The sequence below is a fragment of the Anser anser genome (genome assembly GCF_964211835.1).
Source record: "Anser anser genome assembly, chromosome: 7".
Lineage (NCBI taxonomy): Eukaryota > Metazoa > Chordata > Aves > Anseriformes > Anatidae > Anser > Anser anser.
Genome location: NC_139727.1, coordinates 17,597,616 through 17,617,113, shown reverse-complemented (window position 1 = coordinate 17,617,113; position 19,498 = coordinate 17,597,616). Strand labels below are relative to the sequence as shown.

Below are 19,498 nucleotides of genomic sequence, written 5' to 3'. Positions count from 1 at the left end.
GGTTTGGGTTTGTTTTCAGAAGCTCAGAAGCACTTGAAATCTCAGAAGTTATCAGAACACAAAAGTTATCTGAATATTTTGTTTCAGAAACTTCTTACAAAAAATATATTCGATATATCCCTGAAGACATTTTCTAGGAAAATATTCATGTCAGTTTTCAAAGACACTTCAGGCTATCAAATTTACTTTTTACTAGTATTTCATTTTCTCCTACCTGTTGAAGTAAATTCACTTCCATTTCCCAAGATCAGGTATTTACTTTATGCATGAAAAATAGACTGCAATTATTGTTAATTAATATTGTATGGATAAACAACCTCATAACCTATCTGCTGCTGTATAAGGGGTTATTATAGATTTTGTGACCTTTCAGTTCATGTCCCAGTGACTCTAAAACAAATGAAATCCGATGAATGCAATAAAATATTTCACCTTGCATGTACGGCTAGAGCTATTTTAAGGATTTAGGCAGCACCAGAGCAACTGAGCCCAAGGACTGACATGCAAGGGCACTAAGCACATGAAAACCCTGCCCTGATAAAGGCAATGGCAAAAATCACCCAAAGTACCTAAGGAATGTGTGAAGAACAGATCTGGAAGGAAAAAATGATTTTTAACCAACTGGAATATACTACAAGGTCCTAGAAGTTGGACCAAAGGACAGGGTTTAGCAGCGGTGCGCTGTGTGGAGCTGCTCATTGCACATCATTGCCCTGCCTCTGAAAATAGGAAAATAATGGCTTGAGCTATTTGTTTGCAGCATGAAAAGAAAAATTACATTTTTAAAAATAAGTGCCAGAAGGACACACCACTCCCCCAAGATCTCTATCTTGACATTTGCCAAGATTTATATAACAATTCAGCTCTAATAACTAAGAGATTGACAGATGAGTAAATTGCAAACAGAGTACCTTTTAGGAACCTGGAAAGTCACACCATTCCCAAATTGCAAGTTGGTGGCTCCACAGAAGTTAGAGAACAAAGATCAGTGAGAACAGATGTTCAGTGGCAAGAAAATAAGACAATTTCTTGGAGTAGTCGGGCAGTTACATTGCATGTCAGGCATCAACGGCTCCTTTTGAAAGATTTATATGCATATTCCTGTATTTTCAGGGACAACGCACCCTGAACTGAGGAACTCGGAAGCCCCTAGATCTCCGTTATTTGCCATAACAATGTTTTTCAGACACAAACTTCCTGGTAAGTAGTAATGCTGTCATGTATTGGGTGTCAGAGCTCTCACACAAAGCTAGTTTTGCCTTGATTCTCTCTGTGGTCTGTCATCAAGCACAAGCGATAATTTCAGACCCAACAAAGCACGAGCTGATATTCATCTTATGACTACACAGATTTTTTTCTTTCATCACATTTCAAGGTGAATAACAAATAACAGGAGTTAACTGCACATGCTTTACTAATGGCTTCTCCGTGGATAGCACAGGTTTCCTTTAGTGCAGAACATCAGCAATAAGCTTCCAACACTGTGACATATTTAACTGCTGTTTTATTCAGGTTATGCCAGGCCCTTATTGTACAAAACCAGAAGCAATCGGGCCAAACAAAATAAAATTACACAACTTAAAAGGCTTAATAGTCTTTGTCAGAGAGCTTCTGAGAAAGCCATGGGCTTTGGAGGAGCTCATTCAGTGTTATTGGCATATTAATTGCTAAGAGGCATGGATGGTTCAGCATGACTTGTCTGAAGGAATCATTTCAAAAGCCACTTGTTTCAGATTCGACTCAAAGGGGATTTTTAATAAACAACCTGACTGTTTAATAACCACAAAAACAAAGAATGATACTCAAACCTACCATTGTCTGTTCGCTTTGTGTTTCCTCAGTTTCTTGGTGGCATTTGGTCACTGTGGGAGGAAAAAGGAAAGAATAAGAATTAAGCAAGCTTTAAACCTGAGGCCATATTCTGCTTCTGTACTGGTCAAAATCCGCAACAGCCCCCGTGAGATCAGCAACATGCATACAAACAAGATTAATGCTGGATGCTTTCAGATAGATTTAATACTGTTCTGGGTGGGTAGAGGTTTTCATTTGCATAATATTTTCTTTATCTAGCCTTAGAGCAAAGAATGCAACCACAAACAAGGTGGTGATTGGGATGAAAACGCATTTGAACTTTTTGACACATAACCAAAAATAATAAAGGCCTAATTACAATTTAACAGCTTTTGTGAGAAACAAGACGTCACATTTTAACTACACTACTAAATAACTACAGCCATTAACATGCACTGTAAGTCCCACCCCTCTTCCTTTCATTTCGGAATCTGAAAACAACAAATTAGGGATGGTAATGAGAAAAATGTTTACGGGGTTTTTAATAAATCTACTAGGCATTTCAAATTATATTTGGGCTCAGTGTTCCTGTGTAATTCCATTACTTATTCACCCTTACTTGGTGGCTTCCTGAAAGATTTCTGGGTTTAAGATTATTTTTTTAAAAGCCCGTGCCTGGTTTAAGAGTTTAACACAGACATGCTCCCCAGTTGAGCTGAAGATTTACTCGGAAGCAGACTTACTGCAGCCCTCAGCAGCCTGAGGCTTGCACCTCTGCTCGAGGGAGCCCACTTCAGGGTGGCTGCACACTGTAGCTCCAAGTACACTCGCAGGCAACTCTTCTCCACTGAAGTTAATGAAAGCAAGTCACAATCTTTCTAGATTCTGTAAGAGTAAAGACTAAACAGCAGTGCAAAACAAAGAGCCTTGCTACCATGCAATATCCAGTCTCCAAAGCTTCTTGTTTATTCTGCATCAGTCCAAACTAAATCACTCACCCTTGGGCTTCTCTACATAGCCCAAGAACATATTTATTCCTACACAGCGTGCAGATTAATAATTGTATGCACTATGTGAACTCCCACTTATGCTAGGAAAATATAATAGCATCCAAGCACTGCAAGTTGTTTGAGCCAGTAGTTTATTTTGCACATTGCAATGATTTTGGAAATTATTTACTAAACTCTGTGGCTGTCACACCCACAGAAGGGTATGTTAGTTTGCTTGGCATCAGCATGAGTTTAAGACAAAAGATGCTGTTTTCCTAAAAGCAGAATAATGAAGAAAAGACAAAGGATAAACCAAAGTACATTAAGTCTATACTCCTCAAGAACCATCTCCTTGACTTTCTGTTAAAATGGCTCCACATACCCTCCAGAAGCTCAGTGGGACTTCATGAAAATGAGAAGCTTCACCTTGACTTCATCCTGTTTGAAGGCCTAGCCTCCCCTGGCCACCTCTTGCAAGGCTGTTAACTCTTCTCCCCATTAACCACCCCAAACAACAGAACTGCTCCATCCCCCTTCTTGCCACCTCCGATTCACTGCGCTCCCACCGCAATGAGCGGGCATGTTTTGTCTCCCTCTCCCACCAATTTCTTTTCTGAACTGCTGTGCAAAGTGTTACAGGGCTATTAAATGTGCACTCCTCCCAACTACAACAATGATACGACACCACAAGCAGCAAAACTGGGGAGGGGGCAACTGATTTTTTCTTGTAATTGTCTTTCTGCTAACCAGTTATTTAGGCAAGCACTCAAGTAGGGACCTTTAATGCAATTTGTTGGTGGCCTCAAGTCATACAGCTAAAGCGGGAGAGCCACAGGATCTGCATGCAGCCAGCACTTCCCTGTCTTCATGGCAGCGACCTATCCTGCATCCTCCATGGGCAGGCAGTTTTATTTCAGCTTTCATTAACACAAAATTAAAACAGAATGGATGTGGGAGTTCAGTGTTAAAGATGGCATTTTGGGGGCACACACCATTTAATATCAAAGATTAAAGTCTTCCACAAATTAAACAAATATCACTTACCCATCCCTCAACAACACTGAGCATCCCTCTCTCCCAAAACATCCGAAATAGAGCCCTTTAAAGATTACACAGTGGAAAGCTCAGGAAAAACATCTGTTTTCATCCTCCAAAACTTCAGCTATCAACATAGCTATCTACTGATGCTAAAACAAGTTCAACCACTAATGTGCAGGAATTGAGAGCCTCAGATTAATCCTTCCAGTTATGTTCATTAACTCAGCCTCGATTCCATCTTTTCGCTAGCTTAGCAAAAACCTCCACCTCCAGACGTAGAGTCCCAATCAATCTAACTTTGACAATGCATATCTTTGTTTCAGCCTTGTCTTTTTTCTTCCCTTTTTTTTTTTTAACTCTACAATTCCCAGATTTGTAACACTTCTAAAATTCTACCTGTTGCAACAGAACTCAAGCACCAAGTTCAGCCTGCCACCTCCCAGCAGCTTTCCTCCAAAAATCCCCATGGGCTTCCACAGATCTCCAATTAATTCCCAGTCTCCCTTGCCCTGCTAGCAAGGGCCCCTGTGGGCTCCTAAAACTGCATTGGATATTTAACAGGCAATTCATGTTTTCAGGAAAAGTGAAGTCGAACTGTCTGAATTTAGCCTGATGGTAACACATCACTCTGAATTTCCCCCAAAGCCTAATTTTCAAAATGATGGCAGCGGGTAGCTAAGCATGCCAGGATGAAAGCTAGACAATGGCATTTCCTCAGGGCTCCTTCAGCTCGGTGCTCAGCCAAAACTGCTCTCAGTATTATAACTGCCAGACCCGTCCTGAGGCATCCCACGGCACCACCAGGGTCACAGGACAAGAGGCTTTTGGGGGGTGCCCCATTCTTTCCTTACCTTCAGAAGATGGGCAAAACAGGGGATTTTGCCACACAGCTTTTGTCCACATTGGGTCAAGAAGAACCAAATCTAGACATACCGGCTCCGTCTATGAGTACCAGGGAGAAGGACTCCAACTGCACCTCCCACCCGAGTGGGCTTTGCGCCAGGCTCTGCAGAGATGGCTTTCCTTCCTACAGAAGTGAGTGGCCAAGACGACGGTTTAGGCCGCAACCTCGGTAACGATGCTTCTCAGCAGCATCAGGACAACTGGATTGCTAGAAAATCCTGGTTATACAGAGTATTTTGAAGTTTTGAAATACCACAGCCAACAACAACAACAAAAAAAAAATGTATTAAACAGTCCGTGCAGTTTCATCTTAATGCTGAACTCAACGAATCATCAGCAGATTCTGCTTAGCATATAATCCAGGACGCCACTCACATCTTCCCTCTTCCAGAAGCCAGAAACAATGATCTCATTCTGATTAGACAGAATGTAAGAAACAGCTGAAAGGGAACAGACTTTTCTGACATGCTAGAGTAAGGCAGAGGCTTCCACATACACCACCCAGAAGAGCTCAGCACCATCCCCAGGACGGTCTGGAGCCTCTCTACAAGGACCAAGGCACAGTTGGGCGAGAGGCTGGGGCATCAGGGTGGCAATGAGCCTCTTCCTGCACCTTCCCATTGTGAGAACAGCAAAGCCACAGGCTCAAAGCTGACACTGCCATGCTCATACCAGCACAAAGATCCAAAGATCTCGGTCACTTTGCCACCGTCAGGAGGCTGCTCAAGTGGGAAAGGAGCTCACAGTCTTGAAGGGAAAGCACTCACAGGATCAGAGCTGAAGTGTATTTACTGCTACAGCAGGCTGAGTAAAACTTGGAGTTGACCAAGTGGTTCCTGAAAAATGCACGTTTCAACAAAGAATATTTCTTTGAACACCGACTTTCTTTCCTTTTTCCTCTGACTATATAATTTGAAGGTGAGAGTTTAGTAGGAACAAACTACCTTGGCACTGCAGCTTCAGGTGCTGTGCTGCTATGGCCAATCTTTACTTCAGGCTCCAGAAGAGATTTCATTAGAATAGACTTAGGAAAGAAATCTCTGCTCTTTTTCACCACCAAATGCTCCTTAGGATAAATAACTGCAGGGGTGTTACAGCAGCGTCCCACAACTCCCTTGCTAACAGGCAGTACCACAACAAGTGTGAGGAAGCTGAGAAATGGTGTTAGGGACCGTGGCTGGTCCTGCTGGATCCCAGAGCAGCATCCCATCCCACTGCAGAGCCTACTCGTAGTACTTAGTGCTTTTCTGGAGATGCATCAGACTCATGTTTCTGTGCCAGGGATGATAAAGGTTATGCTGAGATGCTCATAGGCAAAGGACAACAAGTCTCCCTTCCCTGCATACTTCCACAGCTCACAAGTTACTCCGATTCCAGTCATCTGTTCAGGGGAAAGACCAACTCCTTAATTTAAGTTACTTTTTTCTGGCAAAAGGTAAGCAAGCAGAGGCAGAACAACGGGGCCCTGCCATAGAGGAGCTCACACAAGTTAAAGCAGCTTGGCAAGAATGAAACACGTCGTTTGTAAATGCATAGAAGGGGAGAAGTACCCAAAAAAACAGTGCTGTGGGCTGGGAAGGACCAAACCAGCTGCTCTGCAGGCAGGGAGCATCCCTGCAGCCTCTCAAAGTGCCCTGGGGACCTGGAGCGGACTGCTGCTGGGAGACGAGAGAGCACAGGGGTATAAACCACCCCTGTGCCTGATTATACACGTCAAAGTGTAGGAATCATACCTTGAAAATCACTGAAGGCTGAATTCTGCTTCTGTTCTGAGCTCTCCACATGCAAAGAGGAAGACAAAAATACTTGAAAATTCATTTTAAAAAGGTGCTGAAAAGTTATTTTTACTAAAACCAATGGAACTAAGTACCTGAAAAACGTGATGGTGCTGAAATAGAAAAAAAAAAAACCACTGCAAAACAGCTGTAAACATCTGGTGGGTAACAGAATCAAGAAAAAGCACAGGCTCAGAGAACTAATCCTGCCAGAGAGCATATTCTATTTAATAGAGTTATAAAACTAAGGGCTGAGGGGAAAACTCGTATTTACCTACACTGAATAGTCTCAAGAAGTCATACTTGAAATTAATTCAAGCTGATGGTGAAACACGGTTATCAGTCTAAAAGCTACACAGAAAACTACAAAGTATTGTAATACATGCAAAATGCAGAAAAATGAAAATGTTTATGCTCTTGTGGTTTTGTTTTCTTGTTTGTTTTAATAAACCTAATCACCTGGAAAAGAAGCAATGGAACTTGATGTTAAATTAGTAGGTGTTGCAGGGTTAGGCAAAGGAGGGAGAAGAAAGGGACCTAGAAATAGAAACACTGGTTGAAATGAAATAAAGACATCAGTGGAACAAAGGGAAAATGCTTTTTCTCTGAAATCAACATCAATTTTGCCAGGATCGAGATTATGTCAGTACAGAGAAGACAATAATTTGTTGCGACTTTGCAGTGTTGCACACTTTAGATATGAAAATAAGCTGATCAAATTCAGGCTGAGACTGTACAGGGATTGAAGAGCATCAAAAAGAGATAGCACTGTCACGCTGACCCAGTACCGCCAAACCAAGTCTCTCTCGTAATTCTTCGCGCTGTTTCCAGGATCACAACGCCAGCATACAAAAAGCTGCAACATAAGCAACACAAAGCTTGTTGGAAGAAACGTCTTGGAGAGCTCTCTTCAGTTTGACTCTGCTCTGGAGGCCAATGATCACACAGCAGAGACAATGCATCCACTAACACCTGACAGGTTTTGTTGCTTCGTGGTGTATTAATATCATTTTAGGGGCCATTGGATGAAGAAAACACAGGAACCATTTGGGACTCCAGGGAAAGCTTCGTGATTGTGTCATCTATCAGGCAACAGGACAGTCTCATGAGTAAAGCTACTCAAGCCCCAACACTTATTTTCTGTTCCAGCAGTTTCAAATGCTGCAAGAAAGGAAAATGCACATTCTCATTTTTCTTAGAGGCCGTTGGCCCAAGTACACTCCAGTGTCCTTCTACATCTTTAATTCGTAAAATTCTTCAAGAAGAGGCAGCTGGGAGAATGCAGGAAGGGTGGGGACAGGGGAGAGGAAAAAGTAAAGAACAAACTAAATCCAAGGAAAGAAAAATTGAATGACTCGTTAAAAGCCAGATCAGCATCTATCCCGCACCACTGCACCACCATTCACTGCACAACTGAATTGTGTGCTGCATGGTGCTCTACATTTAGAGACCTTTCCTGCGCAAACAACTGTGGTTTTGAAGCATTTTTGAGAATTGCCTTGAAAATTTATGATGCACTCAGCAGTTTGTCTCAATCTGCGAGATGAAAGCTTGGGGACAAAAAGGGGACTTCACTGAACTCAGTGTCACAAGGCAGATCTGTTTTTCTAGGGGGTAAAGAGAGTTCCTAACTGACAGCACCATGTTCGGATGTGCAGAGAATACCTTATTACAGGAACAAAAAGCAGTCTGGACTGCTGCATTTTTCACAACTGCAGCGATGCCGAGAGCAATTCCTTTTTTCTTTGTCTTGAACACCTCGGAATAAAGAGAGCTAAAATAGAAATTTTATCTGAAGTTATGAAACCAAACTAATTGCAACAGAAAGCGATGCTGCAAGGGGATTTTAAGATGCAGTAGAACATGCCTAGAAGCAGGAAGAGAATTAAGTGCTCTTTACCATCGTGAGTTTCATGGCTAGCATCTCCTTGAAGGATACATAGCTGGAAACCCACCAGCTCACAGGTACCATCCTGTGGAGCTGTCCACCTCCCGCTGTCCCATGGGAACAGATTTTGGCACTGAAGAATGCAGAGAGTCAAATCAGTGAACACAACCGACCAGCTATACGTGCCTCCCCCAAGGCAATGTTCTAGCCAGAGAAAGAAATAGAGGTCCCACAGAAAAAAAAAGGAGCTCCTATCAAACTTGAAAGGCAGTTCTTGGCTGAGACACCCGTCCAGGTGAACTTCTCAGTCAATCATCTTCAAGCTCCAGTGAGAAAGACAGCACGATCTTTTCATCTGACACACTGCACGTTGGATTTCCCAGAATTAAATCTGGCTTGAGTTAGAACATCTTACAGAAAAACAGGGCAATTAGTTACTCAAAAACACTGATAGAAAATCCTCTACAACGAAGATAGTTGTGCCAAATCTTAATTATTCACCCAGTGGGTGGGTGGGGGGTTGGAAATCACCAACTGAACCATCAAATATCTGTTCCCTTGGAGACAGTTACAGACCATTACCCAGTCACCCTTTGAGTTCCCTTTTGTTAACCCCAGACTGAGCTGCTCAGGCTTTTTAAGGCAGCTCCAGCCACTTCCCCCATGCAGCCCTGACTTCTCTGAGCTCCCCTGTCCCCCCACTGAGCAGGGCATGGGGCACACGGAACACCAAAGTCTTCCCGTGCCATGTGCTGCACGCACAGCTATGAGTCGCACTGGCTGATCTTCTCCTCACCTCACTTCAGCCCTACTGCAAGGCACATTATGGCCGATTTGCCAAACCACCCAGCCTGCTCCCAGCCAATGATTTGATCTCCTCGCTATTTATCGCTTCAATTTTCTGCCAGATTAGAAGCTTACAGATGGCAATTATCAGTGCCATCTGAAAATTGCTATTGCTAATGATCCTACCTACCAGCATTGCTTCCTCCTCAAATCACTGATGTAACCACAAAATAGCACGGAGGCAAGGCGGGAGCTACCCGAAGCTCTGCCAGGAAAACCAGTCCAAGCCTACAGGTTGATGATGATCACATCTAATCACACCCTCTGCAGTCCCACCGGTCCAGCTGCTTTTGATGCGTTTAATATTGGCTGGTTGGTTTCTTAATCAGAATATCATGACGTTAACATCCCATAGATAAGTATACTGTATCATCATCATTAGTTTTATCATCTGTGATCAGTTTTGTGGGTTTTATGTGTTGGTTTTTTTAGATGCATTTTCTACCCCTCTGTGTCATAAGACGTTACTTCCACGGCTTGCATTCAACACTCAAAAACCTGTACCAGAAGTTTGGGTAATCAGCAAATCTACATTAACTCCTGAAATACCCTTTTTCCCCCCACCATGGATGTGAGGCAGTTCACCCCAAACAAAACAGGGGTCAGCTGCAGGAAGCGACAACCGAGCAGCTCACAGCACCCGGGGCCAGCTCACGTACCTGACCCACATGCTCATCCTTGCAGCATGGCCAGAACAGAAAGGAGTTGAGCAGCCCTTCCCTCGATACGACCTCATCATCCAGCTGCTCCCAGGTACAGTTTAGAAATATTAGTTAAGCACGTGCTTCTGCATGGAAACCATCGTTGCTATCTAGTAACAGAACAAGGAGTTTTGTTACAGGAGTTTTCTCCAAACACATGTAACTACAGTCACTAGTGTTGAAAATAAAGAATTTACTTCCCATGTCCCTTTTCTTCCTTGACCAACATCAGCTTGTCTTCTGATAAAGATCTCTTACTTCCTATTTTCCTTTGCTGTTTCAGATATTTGGGAATTTTATTGTCAAAGTATGCCAGATGCAAATTATCAATGCATTTATCTCACTAGTAGGGCATACAATGAGATACTCTTAGGTGGTTCCAAAATATTTATTTTTTCTACGTGCACACCTTCCTATGTGGTTGGCTAACAGTCTTTGCAGCTCTGAATGAGCCTTTTATAGCACTAAAAATGTAATTGGTTGGGTTTTATTCTATGCACATCACACACGCAATCAAGTTATGATCGTTGTATGTCACCTATGTGGAATTTGCAATTCCATGTTCCATTTGTAGCCTGCCAGAGCAAGGTCTAATGTAGGTTTCGAACTTGTAAGACATAAGAGAAAATTTTCCAGCTCCTTTTTTTTTTTTTTTTTTTTTTTAATTTTAAGAAGGCTCCTGCTTTGCCGAAGAAGTGTCACCATGCTCTTTGGGAGAGCTGAGCACTGCTGGTCCTGACCCCCCCCCAAGGACCAGTCCCCAAACCCAGCTCAGCCTCTCCTCAAAGAGAGGTCTCCCAGCTTCTGCTGTGCTCCTGCCACCAGGGGAACAAAAAAAATACTCCCAGACCCACCCACAAAAGGGTACTGACCCTCCTTAGCTGCTCAAGCTAAGGATGGGTTTCTGATCAGAACCTCAGACGTGGTGATGCCTTTCCTTACAACGGCAGTCATCGCTCGGGGTGATTCATTCCGACACTGCAACCCGGGGGGGTTTATATTCTTTATATTCTAACCACACAAACGTCACTGTCAGGTTTTGGCAACACAGCGCAGCCGCAGCTGTGCCCAGACACAAGCTATCCCAGCCCCTCTCATCTGCTCTTCCAGGCTCACAGCACTGGTGTGTAGATGATGAAAGTTTTTCTTCTCCCTTTTGTGTCTTGACTAATTTTGTTCACAACATCTTAATTTTGCACTGGGTGAACACTCATTAGTTCCATTTCATCCACTTCTGTGCATGTTTAACACTCTCCTGTCTATTCCCTGCCTCACTGCAGAAATCTGCTTGCCAACATGAGCTGAAGGCCAGTTGGATTCACCGTCACCTTCCAGCGGTAACCGGTAACCACAGCATCAAGTCCCTCCTGCAGGCTAGCACACTCCTAGTCTTAAATCTGCAAATATTTCTCACCTAAACTGCTGATACATCTCAGGGTTTTGACAGCAGCACACAGAGCAGCTCCGCAGTAGCTGTCCTCAAAAGCAGAAGGAAAATCCTGAGCTTCATGAACTCATGCAACTTCTGAACTTCATAAAGCACTTTTCACTTATTTACACCCACAGCAGCCCAAATTCACAGCTTTAGATTAGATCCAATGCGGTTTTTATTGAAGGTTAGCTGAGAATTGGAGCACTCAGACTGAGGCACCTTCCCTCGGGTGGGCGCTTGCCACACTCTGCACCCTGCTTCAGCATCTGGTCAGGAGCAGAGGATTTCCCTTTGAAGTCATGACTGATCTTTCATAAAAGGGCAATCCATGAGAAACGTCAACTTGAGTTTCAAAACAGACCTGATCTTTTCCAAATGCAGAGGATTTTTGGACTGAGAAAACACAACTGCTCTACGTGCAATTTGCCACAAAGGGAGCTAAAACAGTCACAGAGTACTGTACAGACCTGCACCCTTGTTAGCATTCATCATTACTCCACAACACACCTCAGAAAAGGTCGCAGATGCCTTTCTGCAGAGCACACTTCTGAAGTGGTTTATGTGACGGGGTCTTACTCTTCACCTACCTTGCTTAGAACAGCAACAATTTAACTCTGGTCATGTCCATGGCATGGACATTACAAAACAAAATGGGAAGGGTGGCCAGCACTTTGTCCCCCAGCAGGATGTTATCCAGATGTTAATGGTGCAGGGAGCAAAGCGGTGCACCTCAGGGGGCTCCGACTTCACGCCTGCCTTGCTAGATGGTGGGGAAGCTGTACAAGAAAATGCAGAATTTGATCTAAACAAATAGACAAATGCCTGAGGGTGCCCTCAGATAGCCTGGGCAGCTAGCTCCAAGCCACGGACGGAGCAGAGGGATCCCTAGCCACCTCTCCTGATGTGTTTTGGACAAGGGCTCAGTCTGCCCCACTGCTAGAAAGTTTCCAGCTCCGTACAAAGGTTTGTTGTCCAGTAGGGCCTTATACAAGCTGAAAAACTGGGAAATGCCAAATTCTTGCTTGAAGCTTGATTTAACTTACTTCCAGGAGTCCTAGCTGAGGCTTTCACACCCTAGCACAGAAATAAAGGGGTGGCCCCAGCATCACAGGAACACTAACTCATGCAGAGCTAAGCATACAACGCACACTGACAGCGAACATGAGCTGCCCACATTTGCCCACACTCCCATTCTGCATCCGTATATAAACTAAAAACTTACTGGTGACCACGTAGATATGAGAAAAAAGTTACAGGCTAGAAAAAGCGACAACCCATAAGCAATAACAATGTAGAAATACAACGGCAATCTCACCTTAGAGCTGAACATATATAGAGTGAAAATAAACCAAAGGGCTCTGCTAAAAGTGACAGTCTAGAGCTGAAAAGGTAAAACAGGAACGGGAAGAAAGACAAAGGGATTTACTGCACATATAGCACTATACTGTTACTTCTTTACTGCAGAATACCAGGGGACTGAAGGAAGATGAACTGTATGTGAGGAGACACAGGCACATTTCTGATGTCACTGGCACCACAAAAAGAAAATAGGAAGAGTTTCAGTGAAGACGATAGATAGAAAACCAAAAAAAAAATAAAATTAGTAACATGCACAGGGTTAGTTTTTTTTCTTACAATAGCAAAAAAACAATCCGCTATCAGCACCTAAAGACGTCATTGCACAGAACTTACAGGGATGTGCAGGTGAAAAAAATTAACTCAGCTGCTGCAGTTCAGTTCCCCTCCTTCCATGCTCCGACACACTCAGAGCCACCAGAGACCGGCAGACTCCCCCAGCTCAGGGAATTAAAGCCAGGTTTGATGAAAGGCCTGAGCATTGTTAGAAGCTGCCACCGAGACTGACAGATTACTTCTTGGGTTACTAAACCTAAACCTGCAGCAGCTGGAGCAGACAAGCTCACCAAGCTGCCTCTTGCAGGCTGCTGCGCTCCGCGCAGCGCGGGGGCACAGAGCCAGTCCTTGCTCACTGAGCTGTCCCACCGTGCTAATTAGAAAGCACAATAAAAGTTAAATTGCTTGTGTATTACACTGCTATGTGAGTTTGGGGAGGAAGACGTCTTTCATTTAAGAAAACGGGGAGGGAAGAGGCAAAGTTGTGTTTTCTTTTTTTTTTTAAGCCTTGTATTAAAACAGTCCACGGGTTTGAATTAATAATGCGTATGGAAATCAGACTTCGTGATTTCTTGTTGCATTAACCTGCCACTATGTTGCTGGGACCGAATTCAGAGCATTCATTTTGCTATGAGCTTCATTATTGGCATTGTAAGGGAACATCCATTTTTATCAGGAAGAAATCCAGCCCATTGTTCAGCAGAAGAGTAAAATTTATTTTAGTCTCCACATGAACCATATTAGAACAGACTCATTTATTTCCTCGGTGTACACTGAAAGCCCGTAAGCACTTCACATCTTGTTTGTAACAGGACAGATTTAGCACCCAGCTCTTGCTACACTTTCCTGCCCATCTTCTCACCCTCTTCTGAATTGCAATCACAGGATGAAGACAACACTCAAATGCTACCAACACCACAAAAAGTTTCTGGGGGAAAAAATAACAGTAACTTTTTAAAAAAAAAATCAGCATTAATGTCTCAGGAAACCTAACCACTACTACTTTTATGATCTAGAGCAGCACATATTTTATTATCTAGACCACAGATAGAAGCTTCATACTTTTTCCAGCCTAAACTTGAATGAAAGGTTTGTTTTAAAACAAGGAGGCAGAAAAACATAGGGAGGAAAACTCATGACAGTTCCTGAGCCCAGGAAAAGCACAGTAGGCAAAGGCCAAATATCAGAAAAAAATCTCAAATCCCTGTGAAACTGCTCCTGAGGACAACTCCCTGACCAGGTTGGCTGAACAAAGTGCAGCTCACATTTTCATTTATACAATTTCTGGTCAGGTTAACAGTTCAAACAAGGCCCCAAAGTGCCATAAACCTACAGATGTGTGCAATTTTATCACCATGGGTAGAACATGAAATTAAATGATCAGTTTTTAGAAATTAAGTGCTCACCTCCAGACCAAGGACTTAACTGAGGTCAGCCCAAGAATTAGGCTGTGGATGCTACCTACCCTGTGTGAGGGTTGCTGATTTCCTTTGGCTTTCAATGTATCAGGGGACTCAATACCCAAATTTCTGAAGCCTGCTTTAAAATCTGTTGTAGTTTGCTACCACACCACACAGCCCTGACTTCGCTACATTTCTTTAAGCACACCGCTTCAGACACTGGGCTTTTCTTCCTTAGAATAAAGAGAAAGGCTGTTAGACTAAATGAATACTTTCGGAAGTCTCTTCTGCGGTGTCCAGTCACTCACGCCGAGTTCCAGCTTCTCCTGCAGCCTGCAGGAGGCGATACACCTGCTCCTCGCCCTGCCACAGCCCCGTCCAGCTGCTCACCGGTGCGCTGGGAAGGGCATGGCCTGGGAGGAACGGGAGACATCCATCCTGGTCCATCTTGCAGAGTAAGTTGATGGGATTTAGAGTATAACTCAGGCTGTGGGAAGAACTTGGACAGTTTCACAGCAATTCAAACCGGTAATTGCTGGCTGCCCCTTTCCATTTCACTTGCCACACTGCTGCCTGTGCCCACCAATTAACACCTGAGGAAGCCCATCACAACAAACCTCTTCAAAGCATTTACGCTGTTCTAACTTCGTTGCACAAGACCAGCTGTGTATTTTTGTTTTTCAAACCACTGTTCTTCCCTACACCTTGCTCAGAGAGAAGCAAGCTGAAAATTCGGCTAAAGAAGCAAAGAAGCCAGAGGGGCAGCAGAAGTGTGCATGAGGCAGATTGTTGATGGCAAACAGGTGAGGTGCTCCCCCTGACTCCTTGGCTGATTGCTGACTTGATTGCAGGTTGGAGTTAGCAGGGGGGGTCTTGTCAGGACCCAAGCATTAGCAAGAGGCAGAGGCTTTTTAGCTGACTGCATGACAGGCTTTGCTTTTAATCACTGCCAGATGACAGCCAACTGCCAAGCCTCATCACAAGCCCAGCCTCGGCTAAAAGCTTTGAAAGCCCAAGGAGCCAGACAGCACGAGAAGGGGAGACGATGCTGGGGCCTTTAAGTCCATGTTTTGGGGAGTTACCCTCGGGAGCAGGGACAAAACAGGAGAGGGGCCTTACAACGTGGGCAACAATGGAGGTGGCCAAGAAGGGCTGAGGTGATAAACGGCAATTTGTGTTTCCAGACAGAAGCGATGGGTCCGTGTGATTTGCTAACAGGTACTTACATAAACACCCAAAGAGCGGAAAAGAGAGGAGAGGCCGAGAGGGTGCCCTGGGAGAGCTGGAGAGCCACAATGCAAGCCCTGCACGCTGATACACTAGTTTCAGACCAGTATCATCTGGGTAACTTTCAAACAATTAAGTGATGTGTGTTAAAATGAACATTAAAGTGCAGAGGAAAGATTTTTCTGAAGCAAACAGAAGGGCCTTGTCCTTATTATATGTCTTTTACTAGTATTACGCCAGTCTTCTGGAACAGGCAACACCAAAACCAGGATTTACAACACTTCACAGGTATTTCCAGGCACCTGCCAAGCCTCCCTCAGCTGTTTGGATATCCATGTTTTGTCCATTTCTTTTCTCCTCTCAAGGCGTCAGTTACAGGGCTCACATTTTCTACACTAGCACAGAGCTCTATTCCACAGCTCTGCCTTCAACAAAACATGCACATTTTCTTATTTGCTACAACAAATGGTTTGGCATAGCAAAATAAATGACTGACAATATACAAGCAACGCTGTTCCGACTCCACTTCAAATGCCAGCTGAAACCTGTGTTTTATTGTTTGCTCCCACATACAATACCTGGAGAAAATTAACACTTCCAATAACAGTTAGCTACCTTGAGGCAAAGCAGAAGTGCAAAATAAATACAAGTGTCATTCAAAAAATGGCAAATACTAGCTTTAAGATGACTGCTTTCTAGCTCCTTTGTACTTTTCCTTACCTTTTAAAAAATAGCACAGAAAGTCTCAAATGCTGTGGGTCAAATTACTGCCTGCAATGTCATTGCAACTTGGACACAATCGTTAAAACGCACAACTAAAAGGTACAACACTTGCACTTAGAGTAAATTCAGGTTAAAGTTTCCAGCCGCAGCAGACATGAGGAGCCTGGGTCTCTGCCATGCAATGCCTGGGCACGTGCCCAAGCCACTTCACTTGGGACAGAAAGGACACAAGGATAACCAGCGTCGCTACGATAACTGCACTGCTACAGAAAGCAAGAGTATTCACACACCCAGATATTGATTCAAAACATGCATGCCCTCACAGACCCACCCGCAGGAACCATCCGCTGGAGCGGGAGTACAGCTTTCTCTTTTTTTTTCTTTTGGCAGCAAACAGCAATGAGCATATCCTACCACCGGGGGATTTTTTTTGCAAGTACCAGCACTGCACGTTCTCCTAGCTGCACACCATGGTAGAGTTGAGAAGTAAGGGTTACTTCATCTTGCCAACAGTTCACACTGGCTAGCTCTTCTCCACCGTTCACTGTGCCCTTGGGCAGAGTTCTAAATCACGTGGGCATTAAAAAGTTAGAGCAAGAAAAGCAGCAAGTTCACCACTGTGTCTCATTTCTCCCCCACTTCCATTTGATATGGGCCATATATAATGGTAAGACTGTATTTGATGTCATTATTTCTTAAACTGAGCCATGGTGAGGCATTATTAACAAGATTTTATTTGTTTTCCATGAGGATCTCAAAAGTTTATCAAAAAGTCAGCATTACTTCAAAAAGAGAATCCACAGCAGCTGCTAAATAGGCTCAGAACTTGCAGGCTACTGGGGGGAAAAAAGATTAAGTATTTGAGGTGTGTTTTTTTTCAGTTGCCATTTCTTATGCTTTTCAGGAGCTAAGCACCAGCTTTTACTGGACAAGTTTTTATCTAGTTTAAGACAATCATTTGTTATTCAGTTATTTATTTATTTTTAATTAGTACTTGAAGGCTGTGGTCAGATAAGATACAGAAATACTTATCTTGGTTATGGCTATGAGTGTAAGAGGTCACTGAGCTCTGGGAAATGCAGATTTAAAAGTACCTGCTGTAGCCCCTTAAAGCCAGGAACCCTCCTGGCTAATGGGATAGCACTACCATGAGGGCGATGTGCAGAAAGCCAGAGGTAACATCATCTTGGTAAATGCAGGGATGGGATAAAGATGGCCAGAGAAATCCTGTTACTGGTCTTTTCAGTGTACCGAGACACACACACCAGAGCAAGACTTCCTCACGTGCAGCTGAAGAAAGCAGAAGCCTGGTTTAGCCTGATTTTTGCATTACACGGATTTTTTTATTATTATTTTTTTGTCTGCTAATAAACTCATCAAGAACAAAGTTCTGAGACTGAACTCAATTATTTGACTTAAGCCAGTAAATTTGCCTTCTGGATTTCAGTGGATTTAGAGGAAACACCATTGCCTACTTGTATTTCTTTTATAGCTGCACACTGCTGCAAAGGTTTCCTCAAATCGGTTCTCCACAGCATAGCACAGACTTCTCATGGAGGAGGTTCAAGCTCACTGTGACATAACGAGTTTCATTACAGAGCAGCCAAAGACACACCACCTCACTGTTTGTGAGGGCACAATTCTTGCTAACCCTTCTCCAGGTAGCTGCTGCCTTGCACAACGTCTGCCTTCCTTTACCCTTGCTCCAGTACTTAAAGACACCAAAAACAGGCTGATAATCTGAAGTTCCTTCCTTCACTAGAGATACCACAGTAACATTACTACAAACAGAGGAAAAATGCTATCAAGACAGAACTCAGGTTTTAACAAATAGCCCCCAAAAATTTTTAAAATTTTCGCTCAAAACCTTGTAATGAATTGCAGCCCTTCAACAGCAGCCCCTTCGATCCTGCAAGTGGTTTCCTATTGTGCACAGAATATGGAAGTGTGCCTCAGCAGAGCTCTGGTAACGTCCTCGCTTCCCCATGGACAAATGACTGAAGAGAGCAGGGGAGATTTTGCACAGCCTGGAAGAACTTCCTTTGCCTTTCTGGATAAGAGTCTCAAGCACGGCAGGTTTGCTTGTGTGTTCCCACAGAAAGCCCTCCAAAATCCTTTAAAAAGGCAGAGCTGGCATAGAGGTTAGAGACCAAAATTTTCAATTTCTGTTTCTCCTACGATGCACAGAAGTAAAATCGAACATTTCCTTTAATGGGAATAATACAGTGACGAATTCAGACCAGACTCCACCATGTTAATAATTTGACCCTAGCAAATAGATATTAGTTCTGCCAATCAAAAAGTACAACAGATATCTCCAGAAACTCGTGTTTTCTCATTAGTCCCGTATCTACCAAGCTGATCAGCTGACAGAGAAACACACCTTTAAGACAACCACTTCCAAACAGCAAGAACTTCTTCTGAATCCTATTAAAAAATACTAAGTCTAGCTTGACTTATCTTGGTATCTTTAACCTTGAATTATAAAGGTTCTCAAAACTATCGTCTAAAGGATGTTTTATTACAGCAGGAGACATTATTACTACACAATATCCTGGCCACCATTACAAATGAGTAAAGTCTCATTATTTTTGAACGTTAACCTTTCTAAATGCATTTCTAGGCAGCATCGGCACAGACTGAAGATGAAGACATTGATAATAAAGGTTTTGAAAAATGGGGTAGAAAAAAAACTTCTCTGCTTCCATTTATTGCAAGTCATTTGGATAAAGCCATATCATGAAACGGCTAGAGATAATTCTGTTTAGAAAGGTAGAGTGAAATATTTTGCTATCAAAAACCACCAAAGTCAGCATGTCCCTAGCTACGGATCACTGACAGAAGGGGCACAGGGAGAGAGCCACGTTTGTGCGGCCCTGGTCACACCGCAGGGAGCCCTGCCGTGACACAGGGATGGACAGCAAAAGGCAGCAGGGACCACGAGATGTAAGATCCTCTCCTTAAAGATGCTTTTCCCACATGGATTTGGGTTGTTTCTGACTGCAGTTCAAGCTTTTCTCCCCTCAAAGCCCTCAATCCGAAATGCTCGAAACTCCCCAGCAAGTTCCCACTCCTGCAGCACAATGCAAGACACTTTCAGGAAAATCCTTACCCCTGCTATACAGAGGAGTTTTTAGGGTTGTTTTTAATAAG

The 19,498-nt window shown here is 43.5% G+C and overlaps 1 protein-coding gene across 17 annotated transcripts in view; it reads right to left on the bottom strand.

Annotated features, from left to right (window-relative positions):
* Nucleotides 1-19,498, bottom strand: part of LOC310902572 (uncharacterized protein) — an 881,556-nt gene that overhangs the window by 824,890 nt on the left and 37,168 nt on the right. For all 17 annotated transcript variants that reach the window (XR_014586773.1, XR_014586774.1, XR_014586775.1 and 14 more), the window contains exon 4: nucleotides 1,813-1,862. The gene's annotated coding sequence lies outside the window, so the exon portion shown is untranslated. The remainder of the gene's footprint in view (nucleotides 1-1,812; nucleotides 1,863-19,498) is intronic.